Source organism: Dendropsophus ebraccatus, unplaced genomic scaffold (genome assembly GCF_027789765.1).
Source record: "Dendropsophus ebraccatus isolate aDenEbr1 unplaced genomic scaffold, aDenEbr1.pat pat_scaffold_1066_ctg1, whole genome shotgun sequence".
Taxonomy (NCBI): domain Eukaryota; kingdom Metazoa; phylum Chordata; class Amphibia; order Anura; family Hylidae; genus Dendropsophus; species Dendropsophus ebraccatus.
Genome location: NW_027208483.1, coordinates 28,557 through 50,017, shown reverse-complemented (window position 1 = coordinate 50,017; position 21,461 = coordinate 28,557). Strand labels below are relative to the sequence as shown.

General features: G+C 47.5%; 1 long non-coding RNA gene across 1 annotated transcript; it reads right to left on the bottom strand.

The window, feature by feature from the left end:
* Positions 1 to 19,822: 19,822 nt before the first annotated feature.
* Positions 19,823 to 21,294, bottom strand: LOC138774737 (uncharacterized). The gene is made up of 3 exons (XR_011360371.1): positions 21,259 to 21,294; positions 20,934 to 20,981; positions 19,823 to 20,814 (listed from the first exon to the last, which is right to left on the bottom strand). It is a non-coding gene; the product is annotated as an uncharacterized lncRNA (long non-coding RNA).
* Between the last annotated feature and the right edge of the window lie 167 nt (positions 21,295 to 21,461).

Genomic DNA, 21,461 nt, shown 5'->3' with positions numbered 1-21,461 from the left:
GCGCACAAGTCAAAGCGAACGGCATCCTCTCGGAAGGCTTTCCGATTCGGAACGGCACTCGCCAGGGGTGCCCTCTGTCTCCCCTGATTTTTATTTTAACCTTGGAGCCATTTTTGTGTCATGTCAGGGCAAACCCGAACGTCAATGGGATGACGATACGGAGGACGCAGTATAAAATAGCGGCCTATGCCGATGATCTGTTGTTCTTCATTACCGACCCCCTCATTGCATTGCCAAATTTAATGAGAGAGTTCGCCACCTATGCCAGACTTTCTAATTTTAAAATAAACTTCACCAAATCGGAGGCATTGAACATCTCCTTGCCTATGGAGATGGTCAATCGCCTCCGTTCTTCTTTCAGTTTTTCTTGGTCTGCTGAGGCTATCAAATACTTAGGTATTTATGTGGCCGCCGACCTCAGTACCCTGTATCAACGTAACTATCTGCCGTTGCTGAATGCCGTCAAGGCTGACTGCACTCGCTGGGTGAAAGGACTCCACACGTGGTTTGGGCGTTGCGCCATTTATAAAATGAATATTCTACCCAGACTCTTGTTCTTGCTCCAGTGCCTCCCCATCCGCATCCCGACAGCCTTTTTCCGTTCCATATCCTCCATCCAAACTAAATTTATTTGGGGTGGCAAACCAGCGCGCATCCGGAAATCATTACTCACATGCCCAAAGGAACGTGGAGGGATTGGACTGCCTGACATTAAAAAGTACTACCTGGCCACTCAGTTATCACATGTTGTAGACTGGTGTAGGAACAGCAGCAGGAAACCGTGGGTGGCGATAGAACAATCGTACACGGGCTTGCCACTGAATAGTGTAGCGTGGCTACCGGTGGAACGCCTTAATGATCTTAAATATCATCCCACCATTGGCCCAGCGTTGGCGACATGCTCAGATAGGACGCTTAGACAAGCTTTCCTGCCACCCATTTCCAGCATGACCCCCATTTTGGGGAATCCCGACTTCACCCCCTGCCTGACGGACAAGGTATTCCGAGACTGGATAGTGGCTGGGAACCATAGAGCCAAGTTTTATATACAGAATGGAGACTGGCTCTCTGCGGAAACCCTACTAGCGCTGACGGAACCGTGTGCCTTGGGACATTGGAGGGTAATGCAACTGAGACATTATCTGCTATCTCTGCCCCAGGCAACCCAATTTACCCGTGCACTCACGGATTTTGAGGAGCTCTGCAACTCCCAGGAACCGCTCAGACACACCCTTTCTATTGTATACCAGTTATTACAGGCCAATCCGGAGGAGACCCCACCACCCTATCTCCTTAAATGGGAAGCCGATCTGGGACTTAATCTTACTGAGGCCCAGAGATCGGGAATTTTCTATCTGACGCACAAGTCCTCCATCAGCTCCAAATTTCAGGAAGCTAACTACAAACTCCTCTCGCGGTGGTACAGAGTACCGTCCAAACTACACTCCCTTATCCCCCAGGTTGACCCTAACTGCTGGAGATGTGGGGAGGCTGAGGGGACATTCCTACATGTGTTCTGGGAATGCCCACGCTTGCTTGACTTTTGGTCAGTTGTAATTGAAACCATCAAGAAGGTGACCGGCCTGTCCATGCGTTTGGGTCCGGCCCTGTTCTTACTCCACCACAGCGAGATCCCTCTAAAGGCATACAAACATTCTTTGCTGAGTTACTTAGTAATGGCGGCCAGAGCATGTATTCCTCTCTGTTGGAAACAACGCTCCCCTCCCTCCCCTTCGCTCTGGGTCGCCAAAGTAAATGACGTAATGTGGATGGAAGATCTCACTGCAGAACTTCATTCCAAAAATAAAAACTTCCACTCCACTTGGGCTCCTTGGACTACCTTCCAGGAGACGGATGCCTATAGAGATCTCCTGCGTACTGCTGATGCCTCCCGGACGGGACCTTTACCTGAGGTAAGATGAAACTGAGTGTATGAAGAACACATCATGGCGCAACAAATGACACCTCACACAGCCCCATAGACCAAAGGATAAAAGCGCTATAAACATGGGAATGGAGCGATTTTAAGGAACATATATTTGTTATACAATGGTTTGAATTTTTTACAGGCCATCAGATACAATGAAAGTTATACATGTTACATATTGTTGTAATCGTAACAACTTGAGGAACATATATAACAAGTCAGTTTTACCCCAGGATGAACGGTGTAAAAACGAAAATCCCCCAAATAAAAGAAATGCGTTTTTTTTTCTCAATTTCACCACACATTGAATTTATTTCTGGTTTCGCAGTGTACTTTATGAAAAAATTCAGCATGTCTTTGCAAAGTACAATTAGTGGCGCAAAAAATAAGGGCTCATGTGGGTTTCTAGGTGAAAAAATGCAAGTGCTATGGCCTTTTAAGCACAAGGAGGGAAAAACGAAAACGCAAAAATTTAAATTGGCCTTGTCCTCTAAGGGTTAATAAAAAAGGTTTGGTTTTTTTTCACATACATTTATCAGAAACCCCCTGGGGGACTTCTATATACACAGCACTGATCTTCCATTGAGATCAATGCTGTGTATATAATAGATCCATCAGATCAGTGTTCTATTATACTGGCATGCTGCAGACCACATACATAGATTGCCCAGACGGGATCGGCGTCATTCTGAGGCTGAGTCCCGGCCGGCTCAGTATGAGAGATCTCCCCTCTGCAATCACATCACAGGGGGGGAGATCCCGCCACTAGACACCAGGGATAGGGGCCAAGCACTATTCAAATGCAGCTGTTAGCTTTGACAGCTGCATTTGAATAGTTAATTAGCCAGCAGTGGTGATCGGCCGCACCGGCTAATACCCACGGCCCCCAGCTGCACATAGCAACTGGGGACCGCAGGCTGCAGAGAGGTCTCACGTAGGGCTCTCTGCTTTCCCCTTAATGGCCACATGACGGGTATACCCGCCATGCGTTGTTAAGGGGTTAAAATTGATTTTACCCGGAATTCTCCTTTAAGGACTGAGGCAATTTTCTTTTTTGCGCTATCATTTTGTCCTCTTTGTGTCCTCCTAGCGCTTGCATTTTGTTACCTACAGACCCACATAAGCCCTTATTTTTTTGTGACACTAATTGTACTTTGCAATGACAGACTTAGTTTTCCATAAAATATGCTGCGAAACAAAAAAAAAAATTATCTGTGCAGTGAAATGGAAAAAAACTTGCAATTATTTTTATTTTGAGGGGTTTTGTGATTACACCATTTGCCCTATGGTAAAACATGTTTTCTGTGTTCCCCCAAACCGCTTGTACCTTCAAATAGCTGAAGGTCAAAGGTCAAAGATCTGTCCTGCGGTCTGTTTGGCAGGTGATGCAATTATTGTGCTAAAAAACTACTTTTAAACTGGCAGCCCCGTGCCCTACGGGAGTGGCCTAGATTGTGTATGCATTAGGCTGGCACACCCTATCTGTCCCTCCTCCTCGCCCTCCTCATCATTAGGAATGCTCCAGGCAGATTGCCTCCTATTCATCAGCTGTGAGAGGGCAGCACATGGGCTGGATCATTAAGACACCTGTGCAAATGTTCAGCATGGAGAAAATGTTCTCGGGCATTCCTAATGATGAAGAGGGTGGGGAGCAGGGACGGAGGGGTGGTGCAAAGTTAGGGCACAGATACTCCCGTAGGGCCCGGGGCTGCCAGTTTGTTTTTTAGCACAATAAGTGCATCACCTGCCAAACGGATCGTGGGACAGATCTTGGATTAAAAGCAGCTATCTGAAGGTACACATGATTTGGGGGGGGGGGGGGCAGATTGTGGGTACAGAGTCGCTCTTAACCAAGTCACAATTTTGAAAAACTGTGAGCTCTTCTTGCAAAATGCTCTCAATGCAAGTTACTCTTAAATGAAGGTACCACTGTACTTCCCATCTTTTTACTTTTGTATTCAGGAAGATTGTGTAAAGCGATGCGCAGTGTGTACAGAGGATAGAAGAAGTAGTGAGTTGAATTAAGAGAGCGAGCAGCAGGCATTGGTGCAGAGTAAGTTGTCTAACCTGGGAGGCTCAGGCTGTCGGATCACTTGTTTCCAGGAGTTCTGCTCTTCCCTGTGCTATGCTGATCGGGTGTCCGCACTAAGATCAGTGTCAATATGGTGACTCTGGGAAAGCTCAGAGCTGCCAGGTTGTCTAAGGAGGGATGAACCAGCCCAGGTCGGTAACAGCTCAGGTCTCATTCCCCAAGCTGATCAGTAGTGGGACTGCACCTGTGAGTAGCCGATGTAGAGCAGCCTGGACAATACAGTGAGACACAGACTTTTTACCAGGGCTGTGTAGTCGGAGTTGTGGAGTCAGAGTCGGAGCTAGTTTTGGCTGAAGTCGGAGTCGGACTTGGAGTTGGAAAAAAATGTACCGACTCCGACTCCAGCTTTAAAAAAATCTTTCAAAAATTTAGAATTGAGTTTTGATATAAATTTTATAAGTTTTGCTCATCAATATATATTATGAGCAACATTCTGATAGGTCACTGAGCTATTGCTTCTGAGCTGGAAGAGGCCATTGTGTGGGGGGAGATCTGTGCTGTTCTCTTCCTGGATGCTTGATGACTGTATATGAGCAGCCGTGTAATATGGAGATATCCTGTGTAATATAGAGGAGGAGGAGACATAAGTAGTGTAGCAGTAACATCTGTCCTGTGGTGTTTTCTCTATTGGAGAAGATTTTGTGTTTTTCTTCAGTGTTCCATGGCTGCAGCTGTGTGTGTGTGTGTGTGTGTGTATGTGTGTGTCTGTGTGTGTGTGTGTGTGTGCGCTATGGCTGCAGCAGGCTGTGTGTATGAGTGTGTGTGTGCTATGGCTGCAGAAAGCTATGTGTGTATGCTATGGCTGTAGCAGGCTGTGTGTGTGTGCTCATGCGTGCCCCCACAGTGCCCCTCAACATCGCTATGTGTGACCCCTCTATATCACTATGGCTGACCCCTCTGTATCACAGGTATCTGGCATTGTTAGCAGTGTTTCTTTGTGTATGGTGAATATTTAGTTAGAAACATAGAAGACTGTCAGCAGGAAAAGACCACTTGCTCCATCTAGTCTAGTTGTGAGTAGTTCAGGACATGGAGGCTGGAGACTGGCTGCATCCACTGCACACACAGGAGAAGCTGCTTTATACCCAGTATTCCCTTATTCACTCAGAAGTTGCACCATGATCATGTAGGACATTAGGGAGAAGTTGCTGAGCCAGTGTGATAATAACTCCCCTGGTATCTTGCCGGCCATTTATGAAGGAGCAGGAGTTGGAGTCGGAGCTGCGGCTAACCGACTCCACAGCCCTGTCTGCAGGGCCATTTCGAAGGAAGTATTGTGCTATCTGGCGTAATCCAAGCCAGGGTCTATTCATCCTTGTTACACCTAGTCGCTGACTAGAGTGCATCCCGGCCAGCTGTACTGATTCCCCTGGATATAATAGCTCTGCATAGAGCTGTGCTTAGTGCACAACCAACTAAGGTAAGTGTGCAGTTACAGGCACCTTGTCTGCACTGTTTGTCTGACCTACTTTATACCAGGGCTGTAAACTCGGAGCTAGTTTTGGGTGGAGTTGGAGTCATGAAAAATTTACCCACTCCGACTCCAGCTTTTAAAAAATCTTTATAAGTTTTGCTCATCAATATATTTTATGAGCAACATTCTAATAGGACACTGCCCCTATTAGATAAGGGTGAAAAAGTTGTCGGTCACTATTTGGCAGTTTGTTTCTGAGCTTAAAGAGTCCATTGTTTGGGGGGAGATCTGTGCTGTTCTCTTTCTGGATGTTGGATGATTGTATATGAGCAGCAGTGTAATGAAAAGGAGGAGGAGAAGCCATAAGCCATAAGTAGTGTAGACTGTGTGTTTGTGCGCTATGACTGCAGCAGATTATGTGTGTGTGCTATGGCTACAAGTTTATTAGGTATGCATTAAAAGTACATCTAGTACCAATATTTACAATGAAAGATTCTCCAAACAACATAAGGCCATATCAGAGAGCTAAAAGTCAGTCTGTCTCGTCGTGTCTAGGAACCATCTGTCCAATGTCCACAGATATCAATTCCAAAGTTCAAACACTCACAGAAATTTCTGACAGCTCTCGACCAATTCATAAATGCCAATGAACAACAATATGTATCGTGCTCTTAGTGGTCCAAAACCATAATGTCCAGTTGGAGCCAGGAGACTGTTAGACCATATTTCCCATTAAACCATCTCTCCCAACGCGTTTCAGTACCACCGTACGTTACGTCATCAGGGGCCGTAGGGTAAAGGGTCAGTATAAGTAAGGGTACATAGATCATGTCACATAACAAAAACAATATTCATAGGCATGTTTAATACGCCAATAGGTAATGTGACAGCAATTAATTGTTAATGTTGCCGCCTACTGTACTCACTGTGCCCCTTATATAAGCGACCCTCGGGATGATGTCTCACGTGATAATTCTACACATGTGGACACTGTGTGATATAGAGGGATAGTATCAATGCATGCAGTCATGTAACCTCAAGTTACTCAATATATGTGTACTGTCATACTAAATCCCCTATTAGGGTCTATCGAGACACAGGTTGGTATGTGTAACCGTTTAACCTATGAGCAAATCATTAGACTAGAGCCAAAATCTAGAACAGAGCTAAAAGTTTGCAAGAAACAAAATGGAAGGCCGTAACCTGTTACTTACAGTATGCGTGCAGCTTGGAGGTGTGCTCCTGACATCTGCTTTGGCAGAGTGCCGGGAGTGCCGCCAGCCGCCAACTCTTGTAGCTGCTGCACGGCCCGGCGCGTCTGACGTCACACGTACCAAAGTCGCGCGCTGGAGACTCGTCCCTCCCCCTGCACGCCCGAGAGATGACATGGTGCTCGTGGGAGCGCCAATTCTAGATGTAGCAGGCAAAGTTAAGGGCCTCATTAAGACCGTGAGGTGTGATGGTCTGCAGGGTATAAATCCATCTTGTTTCTTCTGGAGTAATGTTTTATCCATGTCTCCCCCTCGAGGGGATGGATTGAGGCTTTCTATGGCTATGAATTTGAACGTATCATTGTTACCTCCATGGTGTTCGCGGGCGTGTATAGCTAGAGGAGTATCCCGTTTGTTCCTTATATCCCCTAGATGTTCTAAGATACGTTTTCTCCACTCCCTTATAGTTTTGCCCACATACTGTTTCCCACACTAACAAGTAGCCAAATAGATCACAGCTTTGGAGCTGCAGTTAATAAAGGAGCTAATTTTGTAGGTCTTGGATGTTTGGCTACTTCTGAATGTCTTAGTTTTGAGCACAGTAGGACAGGCCCTGCAGTGTCCACAGCTGTATGTACCTGCACCCTTTTGTGTATATAACCATGTTTTGGGTTTTTCAACAGGTGATAGATGGCTTTGTGTCACCTTATCACCTAAACTCCCTTCCGGTAGGTGATTAAAGGATAATCTCCTATGACTTCGCTCAAATCCGGATCCATTTTAAGGATGTTCCAATGTTTTCTAAAGATTTCCCTGATTGGTCCAGATTCACTATCATAAGTTTCTATAATACGCATAAGCCCCTTGGATTCTTCTCTCTTCCTGGGGTTCAGTAGCTCCTCCCTCTGTTTATTTTGGGCTAGATGGAAGGCATCCCTTAATGTATAGTCCGGGTATCCCCTTTCCCTGAATCTGTCCCTAAGGTCTTTAGCTTGCTTAAGGAAATCATCCTCGGCCGAACAATTTCTTCTATTACGGAGGTATTGTCCCCTAGGGATTCCCCTCTTGAGGGGTGCTGGGTGACAACTTTCCCACTCTAGAAGGCTATTCGTAGCCGTCTTTTTCCTAAAGATGGTCGTCTCAAGATACCCCTGTGTGGTTTTCGTGATCTTAACGTCCAGGAACGTCAGGGAGAGCTCATCGATTTCATAAGTGAATCTCAATCCTATCTTCTTATTATTCAGTAGATCAATAAAACGGGAGAACTCTGCTCTGGTCCCTTCCCACAGGATGAAAATATCATCAATGAAACGTGACCAATAGGTTGGCATGCCTCCAAACGTCTCTCTCTCGTCGCTAAAAACAACGTTGGCCTCCCACCAACCCAGGAGCAAATTTGCGTATGTGGGGGCACAAGGGCTCCCCATCGCGGTGCCCCTGAGTTGGTGGTAATAGCAGCCATCAAATAAAAAGAAGTTTCTAGTTAAGATGAATTTAACTAGACAAAGAACAAACTCATTATGCCGTTGCATATGTGTGCCCCTTGTAGAAAGGAAGTGACCCACCGCTTTCAGTGTCCAATCATGTGGAATAGAAGAGTAAAGGGCCTCCACATCAATGCTACCAAGTAAAGTGTTCGGTTCAACTATGAGGTGTTCAATATTTTTTAGTAAATCCATTGTGTCCCTTGTGTATGATGGGAGGGCTACAACAAATTCTCTAAGGACTTTATCCACATATATTCCTAGATTATGCGTGATACTCCCAATACTGGAGACTATTGGTCTACCCTTTAGTGGTGTTGTCCCCTTATGGATCTTTGGCAGTGCGTAAAATGTAGGAGTAATGGGTGCCCTGGGGAGGAGAAAGAGAAATTCATTCTCATCAATTAGATCTAGCTCTCTGGCTTGTCGTAGGATCCCTTTTAACTCATCAGTATAGGTTTTTGTGGGGTTAGCAGTCAAGATTTCATAGGTGTTCTGGTCCTTCAAAAGTCTGAGACACATATCTACATAGTCCTTCCTGTTCAGCAACACGATATTACCCCCTTTATCCGCAGACTTGATTACAAGTTGGGGATTCTTTTGCAGGTCTCTAAGTGCCGAACGTTGGCTGTAGCTGAGGTTGTGGAAGTGCTGTGTTGGTGTCAGCTGTTGAAGGTCCCTAGTTACCAAGTCCTGGAATACCTCAATACAAGAGATGTCTCCCACCGGTGGGAACTTGGTGCTTTTAGGCTTACAGTCTGTGAAGGGGCCGCTTCCCCTAGATCTCGTGTTAGTCTCAAGTAGTCCCGTAAGCTCCCTAACTGCAGGTAGGTCTTCTATACAGATGCCAAGCTCCTGGCAGTCCCTTCTGTCCTTCTGTCTGTATGTTTTGTGCCATTTCAGTTTTCTTGTAAACAGATTGATGTCCTTCGTCCAGATGAATGGGTCATAGTCAGTGGTGGGTACAAAAGAAAGGCCATATGAGAGTACTTTTATGTGTTCATCGGTTACGGGGACGGTGGACAAGTTTAAGACCTGGGTCTGTTCTACCGTCCCATGTGTTTTGTGCCTCGTGGTGGTTGTTGACAGGATGGAGGTCTATACTTTCCCCTCCCCCGTTTGTTCCCTAAAAAAGGTTGGGCTGAGGAAGGTGCATACGATGTAGAAGAGCTGTCGCCACATGTGTTGTTGTTATATTGTCCAGATGCGGGCGGTCTACTACGTGACCTATTAGGGTCGTCTCTAGTCCTCCCTGTTCTCCTGTTTCCCTCCCTTGGTTGGGTGTCAGTGTCAGAGGCCTCTGTATCTGATGATGACAGGTCCGTTTCCTGCTCCCTACTCTTCTTTTTTTTTTCCAAAACTGTATAGGCTCTGTTCTCTCTGAAATCCTGGAGATCCCTGGAGAATTGAGCGTGCTTCCTTTCCTTCAGATGGTATTGGTAGTGTTCAACTGATGATTTCAGTTGGTCCTCCTTGTTAGCAAATTCCGGGTCACTACTAAATTTTAGCACAATCTCCTTTTGTTCCGCACATTTTTTACTAGCTACCTCTAAGTTAGTTTTTTCTTCTTCTAGGAGAAAAGCCAGTGTTCATGTTCATTGCCTATACAAGAAAAACTGGCCCCTACATCGCCATACCTGCCTTTGGTAATTCTCTTAATGCCAACCCCTTACACTTGAGGTTCACATTGGAGTGGAATACCTAAAGCATTTCCTTTATAGACTTAACTTTAGTTGGCAATATACACGAACAGACAGTGAGTACCAACACGTATCACAAGCCCATAGCTGGCAATACTATTGTTCGCCCAATCATGCCATCCACCGCACACAATTAAAGCTGAACCACTAGGGGAAATCACAAGAGCAAAACGTAATTGCTCTGGTGAGGGGATGTGGCTACAAGAAAAACGCCAAGTGTTGGACGGATTGTCCGAACGTGGCTATAAAAATGGATGATAGATCGTGCTGAGAAGAGGGTAGCTGGATGCACACGTGACACTAAATAGGGGAACTTCTTGGTCATTCTTCTGCTAAATTCCCCTCTTTGTTGACTGGTTGTCAGGCCAGGCTGTGAAGGCCTCATCCCCTGGAGCAGCAGGAGAAGGATACAGGTAGAATATGAAGCGATAGAGGAGACTGACAAAAAGCTCAACAACTGGAGAACGTCCGGCAGATGAGGAGCGGGCGTGACGCCCCTGAGGATCAGGTGGGGACAGAGATGGCTGAGCCGCAGGTATCACCTCATACATAGACCCACATTAGATTTCCACTGTGGTTATTGGTGTGGAAATGGCACAGATTTTCCCTTTGACAAATAATCCCACAAGATTTCTGCTGCACTTAATCCCTCCTTGACTGTAGTGCTGCAAAAATTTTTTGAAAAAAAAAAAAAGATACGAAGATGGTAAATAAAGATATTGGGGGAGATTTATTAAACCTTATGAGGAACTATATGTTCCTATAGTGCACGGAGCGCTGAGGATGAGAAGGAGTCTTGTTTTCATCCTCAGCACCGTTTCCGGGATATGAGGAGATTAATCCGTATGCTAATAAGTTGTTTTGGTGCACTGTCCAGCCCGCTCTGCTGATATTCATTAGGGGGGGGGGGAGCGGCCAGGGGGCAGATCAGTACATGTTGGAGCCCCACCCCCAGTGCACCAAAACAACTTATAACATAGGGATTTAACTCCTAATATCAAAGAAATTGTGCTGAGGATGAATGGAAGAAACGTAACTTCATCCTCAGCGCCCTGTGTGAGAGACAGTGGCGTAGCTATAGGGGGTCTCAGCGGTCACCATGGCGACAGGGCCCCTACGCTAGGGGGGGCCCGCGTGGCCCCCCTTGCCACTTGTCTCTGAGCATTCCGAGAAGCTGCGGCCGCGCAGCTTCTCGGGATGCACAGATCGCTTTGATGTTCCGCCCGCACAGTGAGCGGGCGGAACATTAAAGCGATCAGAATACATGAGCAGGACCTGTCAGCGTCCTACTCCTGTATTCCCTCCCATAGGCTGCCGGCACTTCATACCAGCAGCCTATGGGATGCCGGGACATGACCTCTCCGGCAGGCGTGATGATGTGACGTCATCACGCCTGCCGGAAGTCCCGTCCCTGTGGCTCGCAAGATGGAGCCAGAAGAGGAGGAAGAGCTGCTGCCTGCAGCCACACAGGTGAGTATGATGTTTGTTTTTTTAGGGGCACCTCTGGGGGCATTATTAGTTCATGGGGGCACCTCTGGGGGCATTATTAGTTCATGGGGGCACCTCTGGGGGCATAATTAGTTCATGGGGGGCACCACTGGGGGCAATATTAACTCATGGGGGCACCTCTGGGGGCATTATTAGTATATGGGGGCACCTCTGGGGGCATTATTAGTTCATGGGGGCTTCTCTGGGGGCATTATTAGTATATGGGGGCACCTCTTGGGGCATTATTAGTTCATAGGGGGCACCTCTAGGGGCATTATTAGTTCATGGGGGCACCTCTGGGGGCATTATCAGTATATGGGGGCACCTCTGGGGGCATTATTAGTTCATAGGGGGCACCTCTGGGGGCATTATTAGTATATGGGGGCACCTCTGGGGGCATTATTAGTTCATGGGGGCACCTCTGGGGGCATTATTAGTATATGGGGCATCTCTGGGGACATAAGTTCATGGGGGCACCTCTGGGGGCATTATTAGTTCATGGAGGCACCTCTGGGGGCATTATTAGTATATGGGGGCACCTCTGGGGGCATTATTAGTATATGGGGGCACCTCTGGGGGCATTATTAGTATATGGGGGCACCTCTGGGGGCATTATTAGTTCATAGGGGGCACCTCTGGGGGAATTATTAGTTCATTGGGGCACCTCTGGGGCATTATTAGTTCATGGGGGCACCTCTGGGGGCATTATTAGTATTTGGGGGCACCTCTGGGGGCATTATTAGTTCATAGGGGGCACCTCTGGGGGCATTATTAGTTAATGGGGGCACCTCTGGGGGCATTATTACTATATGGGGGCACCTCTGGGGGCATTATTAGTATATGGGGGCACCTCTGGGGGCATTATTAGAATATTTGGGCACCTCTGGGGGCATTATTAGTATATGGGGCACCTCTGGGGGCATTATTAGTTCATGGGGGCTTCTCTGGGTGCATTATTAGTATATGGGGGCACCTCTGGGGGCATTATTAGTTCATAGGGGGCACCTCTGGGGGCATTATTAGTTCATGGGGGCTTCTCTGGGGGCATTATTAGTATATGGGGTCACCTCTGGGGCATTATTAGTATATGGGGGCATCTGCGTGGCATAGTTATGGGGGCACCTCTGGGGGCATTATTAGTATATGGGGGCATCTCTGGGGGCATTATTAGTTCATAGGGGGCACCTCTGGGGGCATTATTAGTTCATGGGGGCACCTCTGGGGGCATTATTAGTATACGGGGGCACCTCTGGGGGCATTATTAGTATATGGGGGTACCTCTGGGGGCATTATTAACTCATGGGGGCACCTCTGGGGGCATTATTAGTATATGGGGGCACCTCTGGGGGCATTATTAGTTTATAGGGGGCACCTCTGGGGGCATTATTAGTTCATGGGGGCACCTCTGGGGGCATTATTAGTTCATGGGGGGCACCTCTGGGGGCATTATTAGTTCATAGGGGGCACCTCTGGGGGCAATATTAACTCATGGGGGCACCACTGGGGGCATTATTAGTATATGGGGGCACCTCTGGGGGCATTATTAGTTCATGGGGGCTTCTCTGGGGGCATTATTAGTATATGGGGGCACCTCTTGGGGCATTATTAGTTCATAGGGGGCACCTCTAGGGGCATTATTAGTTCATGGGGGCACCTCTGGGGGCATTATCAGTATATGGGGGCACCTCTGGGGGCATTATTAGTTCATAGGGGGCACCTCTGGGGGCATTATTAGTATATGGGGGCACCTCTGGGGGCATTATTAGTTCATGAGGGCACCTCTGGGGGCATTATTAGTATATGGGGCATCTCTTGGGGCATAAGTTCATGGGGGCACCTCTGGGGGCATTATTAGCTCATGGAGGCACCTCTGGAGGCATTATTAGTATATGGGGGCACCTCTGGGGGCATTATTAGTATATGGGGGCACCTCTGGGGGCATTATTAGTATATGGGGGCACCTCTGGGGGCAATGTTAGTATATGAAGGGACCTCTGGGGGCATTATTAGTTCATAGGGGGCACCTCTGGGGGCATTATTAGTTCATGGGGGCACCTCTGGGGCATTATTAGTTCATGGGGGCACCTCTGGGGGCATTATTAGTATTTGGGGGCACCTCTGGGGGCATTATTAGTTCATAGGGGGCACCTCTGGGGGCATTATTAGTTCATAGGGGGCACCTCTGGGGGAATTATTAGTTCATGGGGGCACCTCTGGGGGTATTTTTAGTATATGGGGGCACCTCTGGGGGCATTATTAGTATATGGGGGCACCTCTGGGGGCATTATTAGTATATTTGGGCACCTCTGGGGGCATTATTAGTATATGGGGGCACCTCTGGGGGCATTAGTTCATGGGGACACCTCTGGGGGCATTATTAGTTCATGGAGGCATCTCTGGGGGCATTATTAGTATATGGGGGCACCTCTGGGGGCATTATTAGTATATGGGGGCACCTCTGGGGGCAATGTTAGTATATGAAGGGACCTCTGGGGGCGTTATTAGCTCATAAGGGCACCTCTGTGGGCATTATTAGTTCATGGGGGCACCTCTGGGGGCATTATTAGTATATCGGGGCACCTATGGGGGGATAAATAGCTCATGGGGGCACCTCTGGGGGCATTATTAGTATATAGGGGCACCTCTGGGGGCATTATTAGTATATGGGGGCACCTCTGGGGGCATTATTAGTATATGGGGGCACCTCTGGGGGCATTATTAGTTCATAGGGGGCACCTCTGGGGGCATTATTAGTTCATGGGGGCACCTCTGGGGCATTATTAGTTCATGGGGGCACCTCTGGGGGCATTATTAGTATTTGGGGGCACCTCTGGGGGCATTATTAGTTCATAGGGGGCACCTCTGGGGGCATTATTAGTTCATAGGGGGCACCTCTGGGGGAATTATTAGTTCATGGGGGCACCTCTGGGGGCATTATTAGTATATGGGGGCACCTCTGGGGGCATTATTAGTATATTTGGGCACCTCTGGGGGCATTATTAGTATATGGGGGCACCTCTGGGGGCATTAGTTCATGGGGACACCTCTGGGGGCATTATTAGTTCATGGAGGCATCTCTGGGGGCATTATTAGTATATGGGGGCACCTCTGGGGGCATTATTAGTATATGGGGGCACCTCTGGGGGCAATGTTAGTATATGAAGGGACCTCTGGGGGCGTTATTAGCTTATAAGGGCACCTCTGGGGGCATTATTAGTTCATGGGGGCACCTCTGGGGGCATTATTAGTATATCGGGGCACCTATGGGGGGATAAATAGCTCATGGGGGCACCTCTGGGGGCATTATTAGTATATAGGGGCACCTCTGGGGGCATTATTAGTATATAGGGGAACCTCTGGGGGCATTATTAGTTCATGGGGGGCACCTCTGGGGGCATTATTAGCTCGTGGGGGCATCTCTGGGGGTATTATTAGCTCATGGGGGCACCTCTGGGGGCATTATTAGCTAATGGGGGCACCTCTGGGGGCAATATTAACTCATGGGGGCACCTCTGGGGGCATTATTAGTATATGGGGGCACCTCTGGGGGCATTATTAGTTCATGGGGGCCTCTCTGGGGGCATTATTAGTATATGGGGGCACCTCTTGGGGCATTATTAGTTCATAGGGGGCACCTCTAGGGGCATTATTAGTTCATGGGGGCACCTCTGGGGGCATTATCAGTATATGGGGGCACCTCTGGGGGCATTATTAGTATATGGGGGCACCTCTGGGGGCATTATTAGTTCATGAGGGCACCTCTGGGGGCATTATTAGTATATGGGGCATCTCTGGGGGCATAAGTTCATGGGGGCACCTCTGGGGGCATTATTAGTATATGGGGGCACCTCTGGGGGCATTATTAGTATATGGGGGCACCTCTGGGGGCATTATTAGTATATGGGGGCACCTCTGGGGGCATTATTAGTTCATAGGGGGCACCTCTGGGGGCATTATTAGTTCATGGGGGCACCTCTGGGGCATTTTTAGTTAATGGGGGCACCTCTGGGGGCATTATTAGTATTTGGGGGCACCTCTGGGGGCATTATTAGTTCATAGGGGGCACCTCTGGGGGCATTATTAGTTCATAGGGGGCACCTCTGGGGGAATTATTAGTTCATGGGGGCACCTCTGGGGGCATTTTTAGTATATGGGGGCACCTCTGGGGGCATTATTAGTATATGGGGGCACCTCTGGGGGCATTATTAGTATATTTGGGCACCTCTGGGGGCATTATTAGTATATGGGGGCACCTCTGGGGGCAATGTTAGTATATGAAGGGACCTCTGGGGGCGTTATTAGCTCATAAGGGCACCTCTGGGGGCATTATTAGTTCATCGGGGCACCTCTGGGGGCATTATTAGTATATCGGGGCACCTATGGGGGTATAAATAGCTCATGGGGGCACCTCTGGGGGCATTATTAGTATATAGGGGCACCTCTGGGGGCATTATTAGTATATAGGGACACCTCTGGGGGCATTATTAGTATATAGGGGAACCTCTGGGGGCATTATTAGTTCATGGGGGGCACCTCTGGGGGCATTATTAGCTCATGGGGGCACCTCTGGGGGCATTATTAGCTCATGGGGGCACCTCTGGGGGCATTATTAGCTCATGGGGGCACAGCAGGGAATCCTACATACAGGGGGCACAGCAGGGGATCCTACATACAGGGGGCATCCCAAACAGCGCAGTTACTTTGGGAGCCTACAGGAGAGAGAAAGGGAAGGAAGTTGCTATAAATGTGCGGAGCCTAAATTGCTTGTCTCGCAGGTTCTGAAAAGATGAAACGTATCTGGAAGGAATCATCAGGGAGGTCTGGGCCGGATGGAGAGGAAAAGGGAAAGTGACGCCTCAGATCAAAGAAGACGTCACCTGTGAATCCCTGTATGACACTTTTCTTATTTTGTAGAACATCATTTAGTACGGGTGCCCCGAGGTGACAGCTACTACATTATCTGTACTCAGAGATATCACTGTTATCTGTGGTGTTACATAGGACTGCAGGTGATATCAGGTGACTTCTCCAGGTTGCAGAAGTTCAAACTTCATCGTGCCCTGCTGACAGTTTATTATGGGAGTTGTAGTTTTGCAGCATGTGGCTCTTCAGGTTGCAGCACTAAAACCCCCATTGTTTCCAACTGGCAGTTTATGATGAGAGTTGTAGTTTTTCAGCTGGAGAGTCAAAGATTGGAATACAATGATTAGACAATGAAACAGTACAGTCCCTTAATTATAGGGGGAAGTAGTGCAGTACATGAGGTGGAGGCAGTGACAGTGCATTAGAACATGGTGGCACATTAGAGTAATTGGATATAACGTTAGATATGACTTTGCCTGATCGGGTGAGATGGGGGGCTCCAAGCTAACATTTTGCACCAGGACCCATCAGCCTTTAGCTACGCCCCTGGTGAGAGATATCACCAGTAGTAATAGTTTCCCTTTAACATTGCAGTACAAAGTGTATAACACTGTCATTTGTTCTGTAGGTGTTCAATGGATGACAGATTCGCTTTAAAGGAATTATCTAGGATTGGAAAAACATTCTTCCACAAATAGCGACATACGTGTCCTCAGGTTGTGTGTGGTATTACAACTCAGTTCCATTGACTTCAGTGGATCTGAGCTGCAATTCCATAAACAAACTGAGGACAGGAGTGGTGCTGTTTCTATAGGAATACGGTCATGTTTTACCAATCCTGGATAACCTCTTTAAGGTTTTTAGTTGCCAAACCACTAAAGGTTGTTCTGGAGACGCAAAAATACCCCCCTTAATTTACTAATACATTGCTTTAATAAAGTTACATTACTTTATAAGATAACTTTATTAAAATAAATGTATGTATTTTTGTAGCAAATAGTCGACCATTTATTCATACATTTCCAGCAGGAATAAAAGGAGTGACACAATGCAGAGCGCTCAGAAGAGACGCTCCACAATTGCTTTCGGGAATATGAGTTTTTCCTAAACCAGACATGTCAGGAGAGCTGACCGATCCTCCAGATCCTCTGATCAGTGCTTTACTCTCTCATATAGTCGGCAGTGTGATAACTTGTGTACAAATGATTCTGACCACTGTATGGCGGTATTATTGGCTGTATTGTTCTTTGTGTAGCGGTAATGGATACTTGTCACCTGTGCCTGATCATGTGACTTGGTGTTTCCATGGTCCACTGTTATTTTCCTTCTTATGACCATAGTGTAGTTCTCATGTTTAAGCAGGTATCGAAGACTGTCATAAAGTAAAGCAAGAGTGCCGTGACATGCGTTGTGTACTGCAATAGGAGGTAACACCCCCCCCCCCCCCCCTACACACCTAATGGGGAAATTGCCTAACTACCGGGGGCATCTACTTATGAGGGGGGATTAACCTACTGCACTTCTGCCCCTTCATTCCAGCAATCAGTAAGGGTCTCAGCACCTTTTCCCCACCCACACAATCTTCTAGCGTGTCACTATGACATATCAGAAGTTTGTCCAAATAATAGGAAACCTTTAAAAAATGTTAAATAAAAAATATAAGAAAACTGCCCACTTGATGAAAATTTAACTCACCCCCTTTTTCCCATTTTTCAAATAAAAATGTAACTAAAAACAGCCAGACTTGGTATCACCATGTGCGGAATGATCCGGACACTACCTGGAAGTAAAGACACAGACACAAAGATGTAACGGGGCAAAAAAAGATATTTTATTTCAAGTTATAGGGAGAGTAATTTGACATGTATGACTGTGGGGGCTGTGAGGCTGAGATGATCCTGAGGAAGGCAAAAACCCCTAAGAGGGAAGAGTCAATTGTCCTCAAGGGGAAAAATTCCTTCCCGACCCCAAATGTGGCGATCAGAGCAAGTCCCAGGATCACAGCCGCTATCTATGTGTAGTGCATGTTTATGTGTATATATATATATATATATGTGTGTGTGTGTGTAGTCGTCATGTGTCTGTGAGGTGCGATACTTACCAGGCCTGTAGCGGAGAGTTCAGGGATAATAGCGCTGTGGTAAGATCACTGGTGTCAATGGCCCCAGGGCTACAACAAGCAGCTATTATTCCTGAACTCTCCAGGTGCCAGATGGGAAATACTCACCGGCTGCTCCTGGGGTGTAGAGGGTCATCAGGAGGTGGTGGTTTCTGATGCCAGCCGGATATTGGAGGATGCCCAGTCAAGTTCTGATGGATGTTAATTTGCCTACGGATGCTACAGACACCTCCTCCCGACTCCTACAGATGTTTAAAGGAGTCTTCTCCCCCTTTTTCTGATGTTATAGGGGGCCTCCTCCTTTTCCCCATTTGAGGCAAATGAACCCCAATGATGTTAATGGCGCCTCATTTGCCTCTAGGTGTTACAGTGGTTATCTGGGGAGCTGAACAGGCATTTCCTTTCCTCTCTCACCGGCATCTCACTTCCAGTTTGGTGACATCTCATCCCGACAACTTCTGACCTGGTATAGGTGGCGGCTGAGGTGGGAGATCAGGTACTATGGTGTGATAACCACATGTGGGTAAAACCAGTCCGACCGGTAGTGGCCAATATATGCATAATGATGGAATATCATGTGTACATTGGCTACCACTGGTTTCACCCACATGTGACAATCGCAGCCCAGTACCTGCCCCACTATCTCAGCCCGCCGCCTTTAAGCCAAGTCAGATAGTGTAGAATGAGAAGACACCAAACCAGAGGAGAGACAAAAGGAAAGATAATGCCTTCTAGCTCCCTAGCTAACTTATCTAAGGGCGCCTCCTCCAGACCCCTCTAGGTGTTCTTAGAGTCTAGTCCTCCTATTTTTGATGGTAAAGGGGGCTCCTCCTTCCCCCATGTGAGGCAAATAAACCCACCTGATGTTACGGGCCCCTAATTTGCCTCTAGATTTTAAAAGGGGTTATCTGGGGAGCTGAAAAGATATTTCCACCATTACCAGCATCTCACTTCCAGTTCGGACTCATCTCATTCCAACATCTTCTGACCTGGCAAAGGTCTGAGACAGTAGATCAGGTACTATGGTGTGATCGCCAAATGTGGGTGAAACTCACCTCCAGCAGTGGTCAATGTACGCGCAATGTTGTGATGACATCGGCAACATTGTTTGTACATTGGCCGCCACTGGTTTCACCCACATGCAACAATCGCAACAAAGTACCTGCCCCACTGTCTCAGGCCGCCTCCGTTTTGCTAGGTAAGAAGATGATGGTGTGAGAGGAGACCAAACCAGAAGTGAGACGCCGGCGAGGAAGGAAATGCCTTTTTAGTTACTTAGATAACCCCTTTAAGGGCACCTCCTCCAGACCCCTCTAGGTGTTGTGAGTGTCTACTCCTCCTATCTCTGATGGTAAAAGGGGGCTCCTCCTCCCCCATGTGTGGTAAATATATCCTCCGGATGTTATGGGCGCCCCATTTACCACTTGATGTTAAAAGGGGTTATCTGGGGAGCTGAAAAGATATTTCCTTTCCACCATTACCAGCATCTCACTTCCAGTTGGGACTCATCTCATCCCAACATCTTCTGACCTGGCAAAGGTCTGAGACAGTAGATCAGGTATTATGGTGTGATCACCACATGTGGGTGAAACTCACCACCAGCAGTGGTCAATGTACGCGCAATGTTGTGATGACAGCGGCAACATTGTTTGTACATTGGCCGCCACTGGTTTCACCTGCATGCACCAATCACAACAAAGTACCTGCCCCACTGTCTCAGGCCGCCTCCGTTTTGCCAGATAAGAAGATGATGGTGCGAGAGTAGACCAAACCAGAAGTGAGACGCCGGCGAGGAAGGAAATGCCTTTTTAGTTGCCTTGATAACCCCTGTAAGGGCGCCTCCTCCAGACCCTCTAGGTGTTCTTAGAGTCTAGTCCTCCTATTTTTGGTGGTAAAAGGGGGCTCCTCCTTCCCCCTTGTGAGGCAAATAAATCCTCCGGATGTTACGGGCCCCTAATTTGCCTCTAGATGTTAAAAGGGGTTATCTGGGGAGCTGAAAAGATATTTCCACCATTACCAGCATCTCACTTCCAGGTCGGACTCATCTCATTCCAACATCTTCTGACCTGGCAAAGGTCTGAGACAGTAGATCAGGTACTATGGTGTGATCACCACATGTGGGTGAAACTCGCCGCCACTGGTTTCACCCGCATGCGACAATCACAACAAAGTACCTGCCCCACTGTCTCAGGCCGCCTCCGTTTTGCCAGGTGAGAAGATGATGGTGTGAGAGGAGACCAAACCAGAAATGAGACACCGGCGAGGAAGGAAATGCCTTTTTAGTTACCTAGATAACCCCTTTAAGGGCACCTCCTCCAGACCCCTCTAGGTGTTGTGAGTGTCTACTCCTCCTATCTCTGATGGTAAAAGGGGGCTCCTCCTCCCCCATGTGTGGTAAATGTATCCTCCGGATGTTATGGGCGTCCCATTTACCACTTGATGTTCTGGACGCCTCCTCCTCCAGACAGCTCCAGATGGTCGGGTGTCTTCTCCTCACTCTGGCGGCGCTGTGTTACCTAGATAGGATATATAACAAGCAATGTGTTAATAATGACAGGTTACATATATAGGCTCCATATGAATATACAGTCAGAATAAAAGTGATCTGAGGTGTGAGGGGATTTTGGGTACTCACCTTTACTCCTCCTTGGTGGCGCAGCAGCAGCAGAACAGCGCCCGCAGTCTATAAGGGAAGGAGAAAAACCAGCATGACTTTCCTGAGATCAGACCCGTCAGCAGTGATGGGGAATAGACATTACACTGGAGAGAGGGGACTCAGTGCTATCCTAGTGGGTGAGATACAGGCGGCACCATGTCACTTGTATGTCTGTATTATGTACATGAGGCCTTTCGTGGTTATTATATGTGACTGATAATATAATATATAGTGATGACATGAGGATATACAGTGCAGCAATAGAGGTGTGTTATCATGTAAATGTATCATCCCATATATTTACCTGGATAAGATGGATCTCCTCCTGCTGCTGCTTCTGCCGAGGAGAAACGACCAAGAAATGAAGGGAAATCAATGGTTAGTGTAAGGAAACCAGAATTTCTGAGCAGATTATATAGAAACAATGCTCTTTTACCAGCCCTATTCACACCTGCAGTAATATACTATTCACCATTACCCACAATAGAAATTAGATCCCACCTCCAA